General features: G+C 37.6%; 1 pseudogene; it reads left to right on the plus strand.

Moving 5' to 3' along the window:
• Positions 1–11,593: 11,593 nt before the first annotated feature.
• Positions 11,594–11,726, plus strand: LOC138985057 (U4 spliceosomal RNA; annotated as a pseudogene).
• Positions 11,727–15,422: the final 3,696 nt, after the last annotated feature.

Here is a 15,422-nt window from a genome sequence, read left to right on the forward strand (position 1 = left end):
ATCATTGACAGCTGATCTACAGCTGGCTTGACAAATGTACGTTTCCCTTCACCTCTTAGCCCAGCATAGAGCACGTGTCATAAAATATCCAAAGTGCTTTCCTCTGAAACACTGATAAATGTTACTATATACATTTTACACATAAAGAAATTAGAACTCAGAGAAGTTAAGTTCTTTGCCCCAGTGCCACATCTAGGGACCCCTTTTAAGTCTTATCCTTTCAATAAAACATGGTTGCTATGGAACCACTAATGTCAAAATCATTGTTCCTTTAGTAAATCCCCCAACAACTGCTTAGATCTATCCCAGGAATAGTAGAATCGGATCTATGCAAAATTTATGGAAACTATTGCCTTTTCTACATTCACAAAGTATTTCTGGGAGAAATGAGAATTGAGAAGATCTGAGATCAATTAATAGTCACATCTTATAATATCATGCTGTAAAGGATCTGAAGACTTGTTTGAGATTAATTTTAAAAAGTGCCATCATTAATTATTGATGTTACCATGGGCATAGAAAGAGGAAGTTCTTGTATACCACTAAGGCATTTTTTACCCCTAATCACAGTTTATCCATTTTACCTACAATATAATTTTACTGGTTTGTGGTCACTTTATTTTTCACTACAGTGCATGCTGTAATCTACCATGACCCTCTGCTTTGACTCCCTTATCACACAACACACTAATTTTTCTATTCTAGCTCCTAGTAACTATCTACTTCAAATAGTTCTTTTTATAATCATGAGGGGGAAAGATCTTTAACCCATTTAGCTTATCTTATGGAGAGATTATAGTTTGTCACTTTGAATAGCTAGGTATCACATGGATATAAAGAATCAAAGTCAACATATAGAAATAGAAAATAATTTATAGTCACAAAGAATTGAGTTATAGTTACCATAGTAACCTTAACTATGAACATTAACCATTTCTAAGGTAGAAAACTCAACCGTAATAGTACAGAAACATGGCTTTTTCATTCTTAATAAGCCGGAGATATTATATATCATAATTGTATGCAATAAATTACTTCTGTGGAGTAAAGAAACCTCTAAGATGGTAAATCAGCAGTTTTTAAGGGCTGACTAGCTTCTGCAAGATGCCCTGTGGGCAGAAAAATAATATACCTTCTATTGCAAACTGTCTATGGATATCTATGTAATAAGAGAAGTAAAAATAAACATTTGGACATACTATAGTCTTGGAAATAAAGACAAATTTCTAATAAAATCATAGAATCTCTGAGTTGGTAACAACTTTAAGGACCAGCCCAACGCAAAAGTGTATTGTATAGATTCCCTAACAGATTACAGCCAGGCTCAGCTGAAAACTTCAGCAATAGAGATCTCCCTTTCTCACCAAATGACCCTTCTTAGTATTGTACAGATTGAGGTGTTATTATAAAGTAGTTTCTGTGAACCAACAGTCTGCCTCCTTTTTTGCTTTTTTTTTTATACCCACTGATTTCTGCTCTGCTCTGCTCTCTGCAATGGCACAGAGTGAAAATAAACCCTATAACAACACTTGACAATCCTTTAGATAACTGAAGACAGCTAGTAAGATTTTTTTGACACCCCACTCCAGTACTCTTGCCTGGAAAATCCCATGGACAGAGAAGCCTGGTAGGCTGCAGTCCATGGGGTCGCTAAGAGTCGGGCATGACTGAGCAACTTTACTTTCATTTTTCGCTTTCATGCATTGGAGAAGGAAATGGCAACCCACTCCAGTGTTCTTGCCTGGAGAATCCCAGGGATGGGGGAGCCTGATGGCCTGCCGTCTGTGGGGTCGCACAGAGTCGGACACGACTGAAGTGACTTAGCAGCAGCAGCAGTTAGATGTTTCACCCGTCTGATTCCTAAAATTAACCTTAGTTCCTTCCACTCTTCCTGTAGATCACAGTTTCCTAACACTGCCAGCCTCTACTGGTCATGTGACAGACCTTAGATATGTCTCTTGAATTAAGGGGTGTGTGTGTGTTTAGTTGCTCAGGTATGTCCAACTCCTTGCAACTCCATGGACTGTAGCCCACCAGGCTCCTCTGTCCATGGAATTTCCCAGGCAAGAATACTGGAATGAGTTTCCATTTCCTTTTCCAGAGGATCTTCCCAACTCAAGGATTGAACCCACATCTCCTGTGTCTTCTGCATTGCAGATGGATTCTTTACCTGCTGAGTCATGGGGGAAGCTTGAATTAAGGGGGAAGGGCTGCTAAATTGAGCAAAGTAACTCTCTAATGTATCTCTTAAACATCCCAGGAATTTGACCAGGGTAGTCTCTCTCAGTGGAGAAGGCAATGGCACCCCACTCCAGTACTCTTGCCTGGAAAATCCCATGGATGGAGGAGCCTGTGGGCTACAGTCCATGGGGTCACGAAGAGTCGGACACGACTAAGTGACTTCACTTTCACTTTTCACTTTCATGCACTGCAGAAGGAAATGGCAATCCACTCCAGTGTTCTTGCCTGGAGAATCCTAGGGACGGGAGAGCCTGGTGGGCTGCCATCTATGGGGTTGCACAGAGTCGGACACGATTTAGCAGCAGCAGTCTATCTCAGACTGAAGGAAACTAAACTTTTCACAGTATTCTTATTAACCATGTAGTCAATTAATCACTGCAGATTGTTTCACATGAACTGCTTTGCTTTTTCCTACAGTTTTGTGCTTGTATATTAGCATTTCTAAGTCTAAGCAACAGCCCCTTTTTCCTGCTGATTCCATCTTGTTTTGGTCTGATATTTTTTGTCAAATATAATTTGACAGAGTTGAGGAATAAAGTTCTGAGGCTACCATTGCCACATTTTGTATTTCTAATGTCTTCTGTTTCCATGGTGATTTTCCATATTTGCCTTCATTCCAGATGGAAACAGAGGTGGAGGTGATACTCTTGTCTTGTATTTTGATGCCTTGGTATTTGTATAGCTTTTTAAACCTCACAGCCACTTGTAAGATTGACTTACACCAATTGGTATACCTTTATTTTAGAGATGAGGGTACTTGCAAGGCCACACAGCTCCTAAGAGACACAATTAGGACTAGAACACAGCCTAATTTCTCCCTATATGGCCTATTGTAGCCTTCAACGGGATCCATGCTTACCCTGAGGTGGGCAACAGACTCCATTACTACCAACATAGCTGCGACTGAAATCCAGGCACTATTAGGAAGAAAGGAGCATCTTCAATTTTTGTATGCATTCTATTCATGATAAACAAGATAGCCAGTATTTAAAGTAATATAGCCGTCAATGTTGTTAGCTACAGATGTTAAATAAGCTGTGAGTATATCTGAACTATCATTGACCTACATAGCCAGCTTATCCATAAGGATATCATGAGAGGTAATACTTTTTTCTAAAATTATCATATACCAGTCTTACATTCCCTCCCTACTAGTCTAGTAACTTTGATAAAATACTTTGGAATCTTTTATCCTAAAGAAGTCAAGTAAAATCTTGTATTCTTTTATAAATATTAATTATTTATATAATATTTTGTTCTACCATCTCTCAATGAATAGATTTTTACTCTCTGAAATGGGGAAATTATTATCTTTCAAGTCTCCAGAAATCTTTGCAGGACTCTATGATTTTTTGGTATTTTGCTAATATTAATAGAAAATCTTAGATAACTGATGAAGGTTTCTTTGCCATCCTGAAATGACACTTCATCTGCTTCTGGAGACTAAAGCTGCTTTGCATTTATCAGAAGTTTCATATTACCTTCTTAAATATCTTGGTCTATGAGTCCTTCAATAATTTGATGATTTCCTATTTTTATTTGAAAAATATTGAAGCAAAACAGGCTCAGATATTGTTTGTGGCATATAGAAACCTGAAATCATTTTCCTCTAACATTGAGCCTAAATCTTTTTTATTCTTATTCCTTCTCCTCCTGCTCTTTAAGCTTTTAAAATAGTTTAAAAAGTCACATGGGTTGTTCCCTGTAACTTTTTTTAAAACAAATTTATTCCAGATCTTAGTCTTTCCTATATTATTTCTAGATATTTGTGCTACCCTTTTAAATTAGCTGTTATTTTTAAGTCTCTTTATTTTTTGCACATCTTTTTAAACAGAAGATGTTAATCAGAAAACTCCTTATACAATCATACTTATTTTTTACTAGTGTTTCCTTATATTCTTTTTCTTTGGGGTATTTAGTTTTCAATGACATTTTTACAAATCTGAAACTCTCAAAAATGTTTTCCAAAAAAATAAATAAATCTCTTACCCACTGTATGCCATGGATCATTTTATAACCCCTAATTTAGAAACGTACTTGTGTTTTCACTGAAATTTTTGAAATCTGTTTTTCTACTTTATTACTTTTTATTGTCTTTGAGTTACTGGCAAGTACAAATTAGCCAAGAATATGGCCAAGGAAACCTTCATACTGCAGACAAACAGTTGTGATAAATGAGTTTGACCAGATGTTTTCCTCTTTGGTTTAAGGAGAAAAAAAATCTGGGGAAATACTCTTCCCAGTTCATACAGATTTCCTATGGATAAAGCCTTGCCAGCACCAAATGGGATGAGAAAGATCTTTTGTAAAAGTAAACTGTTATACAGTGAAGTTTGATTACTATTATTGCTGACTTGCTAATACCTTAGAATTATTATTCCATATGGTGGAAAATTTTAAGAGGTACATGAAAATTATTAAATTCCCAATGTATACAGACTTGATATCTTTAGGACTTGGTATTTTATATGTATTAAAGCATAGCAGATTAGTCTTATCAGAAATCCAGACATGTAGAAATAAGCCCTATCACTATACGTATAAGCTACCTCAGGAGCTGATCAGTTAACAGCTATGCCAAGCAGAGACAAGGGGCTTCCTAGGCGGCGCTAAGAAGAACCCACCTGCCAATGCAGGAGACTGTAAGAAACATGGGTTTGATCCCTGGGTCAGAAAGATGCCCTGGAGGAGAGCATGGCAACCCACACCGGTATTTTTGCCTGGAGAATTCCATGGACAGAGGAGCCTGGCGGGCTACGGTCCATAGGGTCGCAAAGAGTCAAACATGACTGAGTGACTAATATGCATGTACAAGCAGAGACAAGATTGCTAGCATAAAGGCTGCTTCCACCAAGTCACTTGGGAATCTTGACTATTGGCAGACAAAAAGAATTGGAATCTTGACAAGTAGACATTCATTTTGTTATAATCCACTCTTTTGTGTCCACAGTACAGTGATGCCAGACCTGTAGGTTAGAAGATTTTTCCCATTTATTTCATCATCCTGTCTCTTTCCAAAATAGGATATTTCAGTCCCAGAAAATGTGAAGGAAAACAACACATTAGGATTGCATAAAATCTCTTTGTTATTTCCCTCATTCTGGAATTAATAGCATGCCAGAATCACAGATTCCTAACTCATCTGGGACAATAGCAACCACAACATCAACCAACATTTTCCTTCTTTAGAGTTCTTAAACCACCTTCCATATACTAATTTGAACCTCCAACTGTTCAGATAAGAAAACTGAGGTTCTTAAAGTATCAGTCACTTGCCTTAAGTGAAAAAGCTAGCCAGTGACATCACAAAAACATCAATGGACACAGATATTCATCAATTTCAAATGGCATATATATATATATATACATATAAGGCCACACACACACACACACATATATATATATATTTTTTTTTTTTACTATATCATAAGTATAAAGAAGTTTGTGGTTTCTTTTAAAATTTCATCAGAAGGATTCAAAGAAGAGAGAAAGGCAGAGGTTAGGTAGTACAGATCTGGACTAAATGATGTTAGATAAGACTAGACCTAAGTGCAAGAGCCTGAACTATTATACAGAAGGATTAGATGAGAACTATCCCATGAACAGAATGTCAATAGCCCAGGTCCTAGAATTTGCTCTTACTCTCAATAAGATGAATCCTAAGATAAATTTGAAAGGCTGATTAGGGTCTTTGGTTGCTGAGAAATATTCCATTGGATATTGTGAGTTAATGGAGAAAAGTACCAGATAACGAATCAAAAAAGAAAAGATATATTACTAGTAGTTTATAGTTATTATATTGGAGAACTGGAAAGACAGAGAATTTTCCAACTTCAACTCTTTATCCTTTATCGTAAACTATACTTCAGTTTGCCAAATATTGATTCCTCTCCCCTCAGTGTTCCTCATTTCAGGGTCCTCCCTGTGAGAGGATTATACATTTCTTTCCTGTCTCACTTAGAAGTGTTCATGAAACTTAGAGCAGAAGTGGATGTCTTTTGTGTGGAAGCTATTAAGAGCCAGCTTATGCTTTGCTGTGTCACTTTTCTCTGCCTCAAGAAGAGCAACATAAAGGTAGCTCCTTCAGCCTTTTCCTGAAGATAAGGAAATATGGAGAGCCACAGCCTGCTTGCAATGGGCATATACCATGAGTGAGAAACTTTTGTGGTTATGACCATTACAGTGCTGTGATTATTTGTTGCTGCAGTATAATGTATGCTTTGCTGACAGTTATATTCCTCCTTCTTTATACTAAAAGAACTGGATAAATAGTGAAATATACACTTTTCAGGCTCGTAGTAATGATTGTCTTGTTCATTGATTACCTTTTTAAATTAAAATGCTGCTGCTGCTGCTAAGTCACTTCAGTCGTGTCCGACTCTGTGTGACCCCATAGACGGCAGCCCACCAGGCTCCCCCATCCCTGGGATTCTCCAGGCAAGAACACTGGAGTGGGTTGCCATTTCCTTCTCCAATGCATGAAAGTGAAAAGTGAAAGGGAAGTCGCTCACTCCAACTCCTAGCGACCCCATGGACTGCAGCCTACCAGGCTCCTCCGTCCATGGGATTTTCCAGGCAAGAGTACTGGAGTGGGGTGCCATCGCCTTCTCTGAAATTAAAATGACAGGGTATTAAATATTCCTGGTAATTGAAACTGTACATGATTAAATGCATAAGAAGTATCTAGATACATATAGTATAAGTATGGATAAGATAAAAGTTATGAAATTTTACACAAAATTGGTGCCTAACAATTATAGAGCCAGCAGTGACAAAGTTCTTCAAAAGCAAAATGTCTCATTGAGTAAAGCAAAAAATACATACTTTTTTAAAAAATAGAGCTAAAAATTTTCCCACAAATTCCACTAGTTCTAAGAATCTTTTCCAATTATTCCTATCACACTTGAGTTCCCCAATAATTCCAAAAGAATTTTGAAAACCAAAAGAGCCTATTCCGCTTAAATCTGGTACGTCAAAATTGAATGTCATAAGGAGTTGGTTACTTCTAATTTTAATCTTCAGCTATATTTTTATAAGAAAAGAAATATTTATATGTTTAAACTGATAGCTTGGCCAGTGGTCATTACCTTCATTTTCATTTGTGTATTCTCTATTTAAAGCATAACCTCTGGTACTTTTAATCTCATTACTAAAATTTTAAACTTTGATTTCTTTACTTAAGATGATGGGATTATTTTACTCCAGGTGTATTTCTTTTAGAGTTAACTTCAAGCTAGAGATTGCTTTACCTTTATGTTATTTGTATGTATTCAGTCTCAAAATATTTCTTTCCACTGGACTTTCAGAGCACACCCTATAATCCTAACCTTTTGCATCCTAGACACCTAAAGTTTTGGTTAAAATACTAACAGTTTAGTTGGGAGTTGATGCTATGAATATTAGGATGATTTCATTTACATCAGCAAGGTGTGGGTACATTTTGATAAAGATAGAGAAAGAGCAAAATATATTAACATATCCAACTGCTAGCTTATCTCACATACACACACACACATACGCACATCAGATCAGATCAGATCAGTCGCTCAGTAGTGTCCTACTCTTTGTGACCCCATGAATCACAGCACGCCAGGCCTCCCTGTCCATCACCAACTCCCGAAGTTCACTGAGACTCACGTCATCGAGTCAGTGATGCCATCCAGCCATCTCATCCTCTGTCGTCCCCTTCTCCTCCTGCCCCCAATCCCTCCCAGCATCAGAGTCTTTTCCAAGGAGTCAACTCTTCACATGAGGTGGCCAAAGTACTGGAGTTTCAGCTTTAGCATCATTCCTTCCAAAGAAATCCCAGGGCTGATCTCCTTCAGAATGGACTGGTTGGATCTCCTTGCAGTCCATGGGACTCTCAAGAGTCTTCTCCAACACCACAGTTCAAAAGCATCAATTCTTCGGCGCTCAGCTTCTTCACAGTCCAACTCTCACATCCATACATGACCACAGGAAAAACCATAGCCTTGACTAGATGAACCTTTGTTGGCAAAGTAATGTCTCTGCTTTTGAATATGCTATCTAGGTTGGTCATAACTTTCCTTCCAAGGAGTAAGTGTCTTTTAATTTCATGGCTGCAGTCACCATCTGTAGTGATTTTGGAGCCCAGAAAAATAAAGTCTGACACTGTTTCCACTGTTTCCCCATCTATTTCCCATGAAGTGATGGGACCAGATGCCATGATCTTCGTTTTCTGAGTGTTGAGCTTTAAGCCAACTTTTTCACTTCTTATCTCTCCTTGCTGTTCTTTGGAACTCTGCATTCAAATGGGTATATCTTTCCTTTTCTCCTTTGCTTTTTGCTTCTCTTCTTTCCAGCTATTTGTAAGGCCTCCTCAGACAGCCATTTTACTTTTTTTTATTTCTTTTTCTTTGGGATGGTCTTGATTACTGTCTCCTGTACAATGTCACGTACCTCCATCCATAGTTCTTCAGGCACTCTATCTATCAGATCTAGTCCCTTAAATCTATTTCTCAAATCAGAACTAGATAGTCATAAGGGATTTGATTTAGGTCATACCTGAATGGTCTAATGGTTTTCTCCACTTTCTTCAGTTTCAGTAAATTCAAACCTTCTCACTGTTCAGGCAAAACCTCAAGATTATCCATGTTTTCTCCACTTTTCTCATAAGCCTTAATCAGTTGGCATGTGGGTGCTCAGTCATTCAGCCATGTCCAACACTTTGTGACCCCACAGACTGTAGCCTGCCAGGCTCCTCTGTCTATGGGATTTCTCAGGTAAGAATGCTGGGATGGGTTGCCATTTCCTTGTCCAGGATATCTTCCCAACCCAGGGATCAAACCCTTGTCTCCTGCATTGCAGATGAATTCTTTGCCCTGCGCCACCAGGGCAGCTCTAATTCAGTTGGCAAATCTTGGCAAATCTACCTTCAGATTATCCTCAGAACTTAACTACTGTACCTTCACTTTATCCTTCCCTTGGGCTTCCCTTGTGGCTCAGCTGGTACAGAATCCACCTGCAATGCAAGAGACCTGGGTTTGATCCCTGGGTTGGGAGGATCCCCTGGAGGCAGGAAAGGCTACCCACTCCAGTATTCTGGCCTAGAGAATTCCATGGACTGTATAATCCATGGGGTTGCAAAGAGTCGGACATAACTTAGTGACTTTCACTTTCATTTTTCAATGTATCCTATACCCTAAACCATCATCTCTCTTATCATATTGTTCTAATAGCTTTGTATTGAAATCCACCCCCCACCCCACCCACCGCCCACCTGGCCTCTCACCAGTGTATTCTCCACATACAGGAGCTGATGGGATCATTTTAAAATAAAATGTCTCAACTCATCTGCTTTCTCAAAGTAAAATCAATGTTTATTATCTCCTCCTCTTTCTCCTTCCTGTTGCCCCCACATTTTCTCCCTTCTCAGGTCTCAACTCTTACTCTCTTGCCCTCACTCACTAGCATCTGCTTCAAAAAGTTCATCCCTTGGCTGCTTATACACTTTAATTCAAGTTCCTGCTTAAAGAACACCCTGTCAAAAAGCCTTCCCTGAGCATACAAAATGTCATCTAACCCTCCAGCCCACTTTCCCACCTTTATTGTTACCTCATAGCCCTGATCACCCCTGACTAATCGCATATTTGTTTATCTCATTCTCCTGCTGCTTAAACACTAGTTCCTACAGAGCAGGGACTTTGTTTTGTTCACTCCTGTGCCGCCAGCACCAAGAACAGTGCCTGGAATATAGCACCTATTTTTGAATGAATGAATTTCTGATGCCATGAGGAGTTTGGGAGAATCATAAAGCAGCATGAGGGATCCTGGTATGAGAGAGGAAATAAGCAGGACCTAATTGGGAATAACTCCGGGAGTTGGTGATGGACAGGGAGGCCTGGCGTGCTGCGATTCATGGGGTCGCAAAGAGTTGGACATGACTGAGCAACTGGACTGAACTGAACTGAATTGGGAATATACAGGTACTAAAGATAAATTTTGTCTAGTATGCGTTTTCCCTAAAGTTAGCTCTGTATCATTTATTTTTCAGTGTGAAATGTCAGGGAGCCTCTAAGTCCTACACTCTTCATGGGAGATCATTTACGTAGTTCTGATAATAAAAAATAGAGTAAGATGCTACCTCCCTTCCTATTCATTATACGCTTTAGCTATGTCCTCTTTTGGAGAAGGAAATGGCAATTCAGTCCAGTATTCTTGCCTGGAGAATCCCATGGACAGAGGAGCCTGGTGGGCTACAGTCCATGGGGTCGAAAAAGAGTTGGACATGACTGAGCGTGCATGCATGTCCTCTTTGGAGGGTGAGTTATTGTCTATAGCATAACCTCCAAATTTATTTCAGTCTTTATATGAATCCATAGTCGTCAGGCAGATGCTATCTTTTCCACTTAATCACAGTTCATTCACAAAACAATTTAACTTGGAAACTTGATGTGAGATTCTTAGTTGTATGTGGTTGACTTTAGAAGCTACCACAGGAAGCAGATTCTTTACCATCTGAGCCACCAGCGAATCCCCAAAGACAGTAATAACTCAGTTGTGTCCGACTCTTTGCAACCCCATGGATTGTAGCTTGCCAATCTCCTCTATCCATGGGGACTCTCCAGGCAAGAATACTGGAGTGTGTTGCCATGCCCTCCTCCGGGAGATTTTCCCAACCCAGGGATCGAACCTAGGTCTCCCACACTGCAGGCAGACCCTGATGCTGGGAAAGATTGAAGGCAGGAGGAGAAGGGAAGGACAGAGGACAAGACTATTGGATGGTATCACTGACTCAATTGACATGAGTTTGAGCAGGCTCTGGGAGATGTTGAAGGACAAGGAAGCCTGGTGTGCTGCAGCCCATGGGGTCACAAAGAATCTGACACTACTGAGCAGCTGAACAATGACAACAATAGGAAGCATGTAGAAAAAGAAAAGGAGAAAAAGCCAATGTAAAGGGATATTATCCACATCTCTGCTGTGGGCAACTGTTCCAATACCCCTGGGACTCCTCAGAAGCCTATGTAAGGTGCCTCCCAGGATTGTCCACCTGAAGACAGGCATTTAGAGCAGGGGTAGATCAGCTATGGTCTATGGCCAACTCTGGCCAGTGCCTTTTTTAAATAAAGCCACACTTGTAAATTTTTTGTAAATAAAATCACACGACTGAGCAACTGAACAATCAATATTAATTTCTTAACTTTGATAAATGTTATGAAACTATTCTGAATTATTAGGAAATACACAATGGAATATTAAGTAGTAAAGCAGTACTTTATCTACAGTTTACTCTCATTGCAGAAAAAAATGTTGTGTGTGAGTGTCTGTGGAGAGAGAGTGGGAGAAAAAGAACGAGCAGGAGAAGAACTGTGATAAAATGTTAATATTTGAGTTTGCTCAGTGTCAGTACCATAGCCAATGAGGTTTATCCAAGGCATGATTACTGTTAATTGAAAATGTTAATATTTGAGAATTCTGAGTAAAAGCTATACTCTTTGGTTATTCGAAATTTTTTTTATAAATCTCAGAATGTGGGAACCATAAATTTAATAAACAGTACTCTAGTGAACACCAAAATATATAAATATTTTTGTTATTCTAGAAGTGTTATTGTAAGATAAATCCCAAGTGGAATTGATAAATCAAGAATATACACATCTTAGATTTTCAAAGAAACTAACAAAATTCTGTTTTACCCCTGTTTTCAATTTGACAGTCCACGAAAGATACAGAAGATAACACATTTTCTGACACTCAACATGAATGAATACAATCCTACTTTTGAATGGAGTCTGATAACTAAGAAATGAAATCTCCTTGCTGTTGGGTTTTCATTCCTTTGATTGGTAGAGAAGTTGAACGCCTTTTCGTATTTTCAATAACCATTTGAATTTCATTCTCCTTAAAGTGCCTGTTCATATACTTTGCCATTTCAGGTGTCATTTTTCTTAATTATTTGTAAGACTTATTAATATAGTAAGAATATTAACCAATGTAATATTGACTTAGTTTCACTAGTTTATCCAATCTTTAACTTTTTAATAATGCTTTATAATTTCATATAATCAAATCAGGCAAATACAAATTTGACTTCAAATTTGATTTCAAATACAAATCCATAGGGATTCTGTATTCCATATAATGGTTAGAAAAATCTTCTCTATTCCCAAAAATATAAAAACATTCTTCCATGACTTCTTTTTCTGAAACTTTTATTATTTTACTATTTAATGTTCAAACCATCAAAGATATTTTGCTTTCTAGATCATTACTAAAACCCACTTTGGTGGATGATAAACTGAGCCTATGTAAAACTTTTTAAAAACTTTTATATCGATAGGAGGGAAATCACTAACAATCTGTAAACTGAAGGCTCTGCACACGCTGTCTTTAAAATGGTTGTGTCACAGTTCAATTTCCCTAGCTTGCTAAAGATTTATGACTGATTTGGATCCCAAGGACAGGTTTGGCGGATTCTCCCCCCATCCAGTCCTGCTCTAACAGATGACAGGCTGTGTAGAAAAAAATGCCGTCATCCATCGCAAATAAGCTATCTTTTCCCAGAAATAATATCTTAGAGTAAATATCCGCCTGGAGAGAATCTAGTTGTTTTCTGCTTAGATGGGGCTGGCAGGCGGTGTCAGTCCCTTTGATCCTTTGGAAGCACATGGGCTTGTGGGCTGCCATCCCTTTGAAGGGTCCTGTCATTCCCTGTCAATCCACATTAGACAAGGATGGTGTTTTGTAACAATTTATCTCTTTCAAGGTGATTTAGTTATTTGCTGCCGAGATTATGCTAGAGGATGTCATTACTTTTGTCCCGCCTGTCTCATTATTTTTATTGCCAGAGTATGTTCTCGTTTACTTTCACTGATAATCCATCTCTCTGGGAAAAGATTGTATTAATATTTTCATGCTGGGTAAAAGCTCCAGTTTTACATGAAAGAACATAGAAATAAGATTTCTGTCCTTGTTCTTTGAGGATGCTGTCACAAATAAACAGTAAACAACCCAAAGAAAAAAGGACTTTAAAACCAGCAACATGTTATGACTAAAATACTTTAAAAAGAAAAGAACATCTATATAAGCATTCAATTACATGGAAATTGGCATCTTTGAATCTACTTTGGTTAAGAGGAAAGCTTTGGATTTAGTCATTGCTAGCTAAGTAACATTGAATATGTGTTATACACACTTGTTGTTTCACTTGCCTTCTCTGTAAAATAGAAATAATAAAAATAATGTGTCCTAGTGCTGTTGTGAGATTTACTTAGATAAATCCATGAACAATATTTGGATACTACTTGGTACGTATTAAAAATCCAAAGAGCATTAGTTATGGTCATCATCACCACCATTGTTATAAATAATCCTTATACATTGCAACAATAACTACATAAAATAATTAGATTCTAAAATAACATGACATATTTAATCCTTAATAGTATTATATATAATACACAAATGCTCTTCTACTGCAAATTGACAGATATTGATGAGACTAAAAGCTTCTCATTAATTCATGAACTATCAAAATAAAGAAATTTGTACAGCGGTTACATACTAGAATATTTCTAATAATGTAGCTTTAGTCAAGTTGAGCCTCTACAAAATACATTGTTCGTTTTTGGATAATAACATTTTTCCATAATTGCTTCTCTAACTGAAGACGCTTGTGAGGGACTTGCTGCTGATAAAGTAAGGCTTCTTTCACTCTGTGTCTTCTACTAATTTTGGACCCTTCTGGAAAAGGTGGCTGCCTGACCTCTTTGATTTACACCTTGGACAGCTCCTGGCACAAACCCTAAATTCTCATCCTATGACTCCCTAACTCCTTTCATTCTCCCTCTTATTCAATCCCTCATGAGACTATTCCTCTTCCCAGCCACTCCACCACCACCTTTCAATTTAGAAGGATTTTGTGTTCCTCCTATTCTGTCATTCTGCCTTTTTTCTGTACTGTGTATTTCACATTTTGGAACAGAAACCAAGTTGCTAGGAAATAGATGCTCTATGATATATTAAAGGAGCTAAATATCACAGTAAGTTAAATAAGTACAGAACAAGATATAATAAGCAAAGAGAAAATAAATGCAAAAATAAATAATTATGAAACCTTAAAATTGACATCTGTGTCTAATCCCATCAGTGGTTAGAATTACTGGACCTAATTATGTATTAAGGAGTATTACAAATATAACTTTAACATGATCAAGCTACTCGTGTTATCCTTAGAGACAATGGACAAATACTGACTGCATAAGATTTGTATAGATTGATTCAATGACAATTGAATGGCCCTGCCCAATGTGTGCTGATTAAAGGATTGAGGGAAGGGAGGATCTAATGGATAATAACAATTAAAATGTTACTGATATATGCTTTTTAAGAGTTATTGATAAATGATTAAGACACATACAAATGCACAGATTTCAAGGTATCTTTCACTTTCAACAAATACAACCACTGATGTAACCCACCCATCTCTCAAGGTATAGGGCACTTATCTCTTCAGGAAGTTCCCTGTGCCCCTTTTCCCAGACACTCCCTCGCACCTAGAAAATAACTCTGTTCTGATTCCTATCACCAAAAAAGTTAATTTGGGATAGTTGAGAACTTTATATAAGTGAAATCATGCAATATGTACTTTCTGGATTCTGGTCTCTTTCACTTAGCATAATATTTTTGAGATACATTCATACAGCAGGGTGTGCCACTATTTTGACCCTTTTGTTTGTTGAATAGTAATCCATTGTACAAACATACCAGTTTATCTGTTCTCCAACTGATGGACAAGCACCTTGGTGGTTTCCAGTTCTTAATATTATGAATAGAGCTGCTATAAACATTTTTCTACTAGGCTTTCTGTTAATAAATATTTTCATTTCTCTTGGATAAACATTAGGAAATACAATGCTATGTAAATATATAGATTTTAACTTTAACTCTGCAAGAAACTACAACACTATTTCCCAAAGTGATTTACCAAATTTATTCCAAGAGCAGTATGAGAATTGTGAAAGCTCCATATTCTTGATAACATTTAGTGTTACACATTGCTCTTTGTTTTAAATTTTAAACCTCTAATAAGAGGTATCTAGTGGTTTTAAATCTGCTTTCTCCTGTGCTTGATGATACTGAGCAATACGTTCTTCGTCAGATACATGTTGTGAATATTTTCTCCCAGTTTGTGAAATGACTATTCATTTCCTGGTGGT

The sequence above is a fragment of the Bos mutus genome, chromosome 2 (assembly GCF_027580195.1).
Source record: "Bos mutus isolate GX-2022 chromosome 2, NWIPB_WYAK_1.1, whole genome shotgun sequence".
In the NCBI taxonomy this organism is placed as follows: domain Eukaryota; kingdom Metazoa; phylum Chordata; class Mammalia; order Artiodactyla; family Bovidae; genus Bos; species Bos mutus.